The following is a 4,979-nucleotide window of genomic DNA, read 5'->3' on the forward strand; positions in this document are numbered from 1 at the left end:
TAATACACACACCAACCCACTTATGCACAGACATACCCACTTATACACACACATACCCCTTATACATACACCCACTTATACACATACACCACTGCACACACACTTATACACACCTACCCACTTATACACACACTCACTTATTCACACACCCACACACATCCACTTACACAAACACACCCACTTATACACATATACTTACACACCGCCTTATACACACACATATGCACACACACACACACACACACACACACACACACTAGAAGCTAGGGGTTTGCATATGAGAAAGAAAATGCAGTATGGTTCACCTCATGTAATATATTACCAGTTCCACCCATGTTTCTGCAGATTTCAGTTTTCATTATAGCCAAATAAGATCCCACTGTGTATCTCTGTCACATTCTCATTAATCATCTGTTGATGGACATCTCAGCTGATTCAGTTTCCTTGCTGTTGCACACAGGACAGGCCTGTACACAGGTATGCAGGTATCTCTGTGGAAGGGTGTAGAGTCCTTTGAGTGTGCCCAGGAGTGGTATCATGGGATCCTTTAGTAATTCTATTTTTAGTGTTGTAGAAACCTCCAGACTGATTTCCATGGTGGCCCACAGCGTACACACCCCAACAGCTAAGGTTCTCTGTGCTGCGTCCTCAGCACCGTTTATTGTCATTTGTATTCTTTATAGAAACAATTAGGACAGGAGTGAGAAAGAATCTCAGAGTAGTGTTAATTTGATTTCCTTAATTGCTAAGGATGGAGAACACTTTGAAATTATTTATTGGCCATTAGTATTTCTTCTTTTGAGAGCTGTCTGTTTAGTTCATTGTTCCATGCCTAGGTTTTGCGTATGTGTGTGTGTGTATGTATTTCTATGTGTGTATGTGTCTCTGTGTATATGTATGTATATATGTTGTGTGTGTATATGTGTGTGTTCATGTACCCTTGCACCCCTTGTACATGCTCACATGTATTCGTGTACTTGTACATATGTATGTGTGTGGAGGCCAGATGGCAACATTTGGTGTCTTTCTAAATCACACTCTACCTTATTTTGAGACAGGTCCTTTCATGGAACCTGGAGCTCACTGGTTGAGAGAGACCGGATGAACAGCAGGCCGAGGGTTTGTCTTTTCCCCCTCAGTGCTGAGAGTACAGGTGTGTGCCCTGGGCATGACATTTTCTTTATTTTCTTAATGATTGAAAATTTGTCTGGTGATATTGTAAGACCAAGCCTCACCCTATAGAGATTTGGAGCTCTAATGTGACCACAGAGCACACACCCCCACCAGCAGTGGATAATATATCCGAGACAAAATTGTAGGACTCAAACAGAACTAGGATTGGGAACCTGGAGGCACCATGTCATTTATCACTTCAGTTCTTTAACTTAGCCCCCGTGGAGATCTGAACTCAGGACCTCATGTTACAGAGCAAGTCTTTACTGACTGAGCCACCTGCCAGACCCCAGGCCTTGGTGTCTTGAGACAGGATCTTATTGTGTAGCTGCGGCCTCTGCCTCCTGTGTGATGGGGTCATGTAGGCATGTGCCATCATACCCAGCACCACCTTTACTCTTCATAAAGCAATAAGAAATATGATTTCTCCCTGAGCCATTTGAAAGTAATTTGTATTTATTGTATTCCTTTACTCCTGAATATTTTAGTATGCACTGTCCCCAAAATACAGATGAGCATTTTATTATATAATTATAATATAATAAAACATCAGGGAATCATTACAGATAACAGAAAGGTTTCATTCAAAGTTTGTTATTTATTACAGTTCTTTGGGTAAGAGAAAAACTTTATTTTCTTGGGACTGTTTTGTGTTTAGTACGTCTTGGTCACACTCTCTTCTGTTTTAAGTCAGAACACCTTCTCCGTCTTTGCTTCACTGGCATTGTGGAAGAATACTCATCAGCTAACTTAATAGACCCCACTGCTGAGCTGGGTAGGATGCTTCCTCAGCATCGGATTTGAGTTGTGCACTTTGGCTCAATTCTGCAGTAGAGATTCCCTCCCATGTCTTACCAGGAGGCCTGTGCTGTTACAGTGTCCTGTTACTGCTCATGTGCACCCATCACATTGTGTGTGTGTGTGCACATGCACGTGTGGTGATGCCTGCTGGTTTCCCCACTGTCAGATGACTGTCCCTTCGTAATTAATGTCTACATTGGGAGGTGATATTTCAAGTCTGTAAATATCTCAGTTCTCATATTTTTACTTAGAAGTTTGAACATATAGCCGTAATTCTTAACTTGATTGTTCGGTGTCTTTTTGACAAGAGCTCATACTTTTTTTTAGCATTTGCATTCTGGCAGGCATGCCACAGCCGTCCACACACGCCTTATCCACCTTTGGAATCTGTTAGTGTTTCAAGGAATCCCAGTTCCTTTTACTTGGAATGCTATTTAGAAATCAGGATGTAGGGGCCTGCATTATTGTTGTCGAGAGAATTGCTTTTAGGCCCTTATGTTAGTCAGGGTTCTCCAGAGAAACAGAACCATCAGGAGATATGTATGTCTATGTTTATATCCATGCCCACGCCTGTTTTATCATTTGTATGTGTGTGTTTATGGAGGCTTGAGGCTTCCAAGGTGAGTGTGGGCCAGCTCTCAGAGGGTGCTGATGTACTTCTGTGGTGCTCAGGCAGGCAGGGCTGACCTTGTAGAGCAAGTCTGAAAGCAGTCTGCTGAAGAAGAGCTCTTAACTAGCTTTAGGGGTTTTGTGTGTATATGTGTCTTTTAATATTCAGGATTTCAACTGGTTACATGAGGCCTACTCATTATGGAAAGCAAACTCACTTACTGTACAGATTAATTGTTATTGTCTCCCCAAAATACCCATGCAGAAACCCAGAATAATGTTTCATCAAGCACTTGGTGCTCAGTTGCTGGGTGAAATTGGAACCTAAGGTAACCATCAGTGTTCTTACTAGACAGGACCGGGGCAGCTCTGCTCCCCTAGTCTCTCCCTGTGCATCAGAAACTATGTTTGTTTTTCCTTATCCAGCCATCATTGGGGATCCTGGTAGTCAGCCTCCTCTCCTGCATTCCATCTATGCAGCTCCTCTCTGACAGTGAGATACCTGGTTCCTCTTATCCACACGCTATACAGTGGCTCAATCCTAGAACACACGGCAGGCAATTTAGACCTGTTTAAAAGAGCTGCACCCATGTATCGGAGCTCAGTGTTATCCTGTAGCTCTCATGCTCACAGCCTGAGAGTATGCACTGAAAAGGAGCTTAGAGTCACTTGGTTTGGTGCCCCCCATCCCTGCTGTGTAGTTACATCAGCCATTTGAAATTCCAGCTGTGACTGCTGTTTCCGTTGGGTTTCCATCCCAGCAGTTCTTACCTGCCCATCCTCGTTAATGTGTATCACCTTTCCTTTAATTTACTAAACATACTTAGGTCTTTCCTACCATACAATGCTTACTGGATAGCTGTGTTTTTATTTTATGTGTATAGGTGTTTGGCCTGCATGTATATCTGTACATCACATGAGTGCAGCACCCACAGAGACCACAGCGGGTGCTGGACACCCTGGAGCTGGAGTTACAGACAGTTGTGAGCTACCATGGGGTGGTGGGAACTGTTCAGGGTCCTCTTTTACTTAGCAGTGCTTGCTCTTCGCCAGTGTATCATCCCTGCAGCCCCTCTTGTGTTAGTGTGAGACACTAATACAGTTTTAGAAGGCGGGTACAGAGAGCTGCACACAGAAGTGTCAGCCACCCTCCCCGTCCACTGCTCTCCAGCTGTTGTCCCTCACCTGCCCTCCCTTCTTTCTTGGAACTTGCTCTTTTATATTGTTTCTTTCTCCACAAACTGAGCAGATAAATTTTGTTTTGTTTTTGAATATAACCAATGCTCTTATTTTTAGATGAAATATTTTTTATTATTTATTTTTCCTTTTATTGAAAATAGATTCTTTCCTCACACAATATACTCTCATTATGGTTTCCCCATCTCTGTTCCTCCTGGTTCCTCCCCACCTCCCCTCCCATCCAGACTCGCCCCTTTTTGTCTCTCATTAGGAAAGAACAGGCTTCTAAGGGATAATAATAAAACATAACAAAATAAAATTTACTAAGATAAAACAACTGTCACATCAGGGTTGGACAAGACACACAGAAGGAAAACAGCCGAAGAATCAGAGACCCACACTCTCCTTTTACTTACTGAATATCCTTAGGTTTCTCTGCTGCATTGTGCTCATTGGCTAACGGAATTATTTCCTAGTAAACGAAGAGAGTTGTGTGTTTTAGACCTATGTGTCATTCCACTGTGTATTTCTTATTTATTTATCTTTTTGGGACAGGGTCTCTTTGGTTCTCACTGGCCTGGAACTCATTTTGTACACCAGGGTGGCCTTGACCTCACAGTGTTCTGCCTGCTTCTTGCTCTGCTTCTAGGAATAAAGGCAGATGCCACCCAGCCTGGCTCTGGTATGTAATTTTATTCACTCTTAATTCAGCCAGTCTTCTGTGCCTCTCTGTGAACACAGGCTATTTCAGTTTGGGCTTTCTAGTCATAACTAGTGCTCCAACAGAATCTTATATATGTATTCGAATGTGGCAGAAGGCCCATAGTATTTCCACTTTCTATTTGATATTGTGTTTTTTCCTTTGTCTTTTCTGTAGGTGTCTTGCACATTTCCTTTTTTCCCCCAATGAAGCTATTTTAGAGTTTAAAACAGGCTTTGATCAGTCAATCAATCAATCAATCAATCAATCAGTCAGTCAGTCAGTCAACCCATCCATCCATCCATCTGAGATGGTTTCTCTGTGGAGCCCTATCCTGGAACTTGCTCTGTAGCTAGAGCTGGCCTCAAACTGCCTCCTTAGTGCTGGGATTAAAGGCATGTGCTACCATGGCATGGCTACTTATTTATTTTTAGATTGTGTGTGTGTGTGTGTGTGTGTGTGTGTGTGAGAGAGAGAGAGAGAGAGAGAGAGAGAGAGAGAGAGAGAGAGAGAGAGA

General features: G+C 42.8%; 1 protein-coding gene across 2 annotated transcripts in view; it reads left to right on the top strand.

The window, feature by feature from the left end:
* Sestd1 (SEC14 and spectrin domain containing 1) overlaps window positions 1–4,979 on the top strand; it is a 127,321-nt gene that overhangs the window by 53,990 nt on the left and 68,352 nt on the right. The window contains exon 1 of one of the 2 annotated variants that reach the window (XM_028762928.1): window positions 1,093–1,153. The exons of the other annotated variant lie outside the window; for it this stretch is intronic. The gene's annotated coding sequence lies outside the window, so the exon portion shown is untranslated. Of the gene's footprint in view, window positions 1–1,092; window positions 1,154–4,979 lie in introns of those variants that run through there. 2 annotated transcript variants of the gene reach the window in all.

The sequence above is a fragment of the Grammomys surdaster genome, unplaced genomic scaffold (assembly GCF_004785775.1).
Source record: "Grammomys surdaster isolate TR1022 unplaced genomic scaffold, NIH_TR_1.0 136, whole genome shotgun sequence".
NCBI lineage: Eukaryota > Metazoa > Chordata > Mammalia > Rodentia > Muridae > Grammomys > Grammomys surdaster.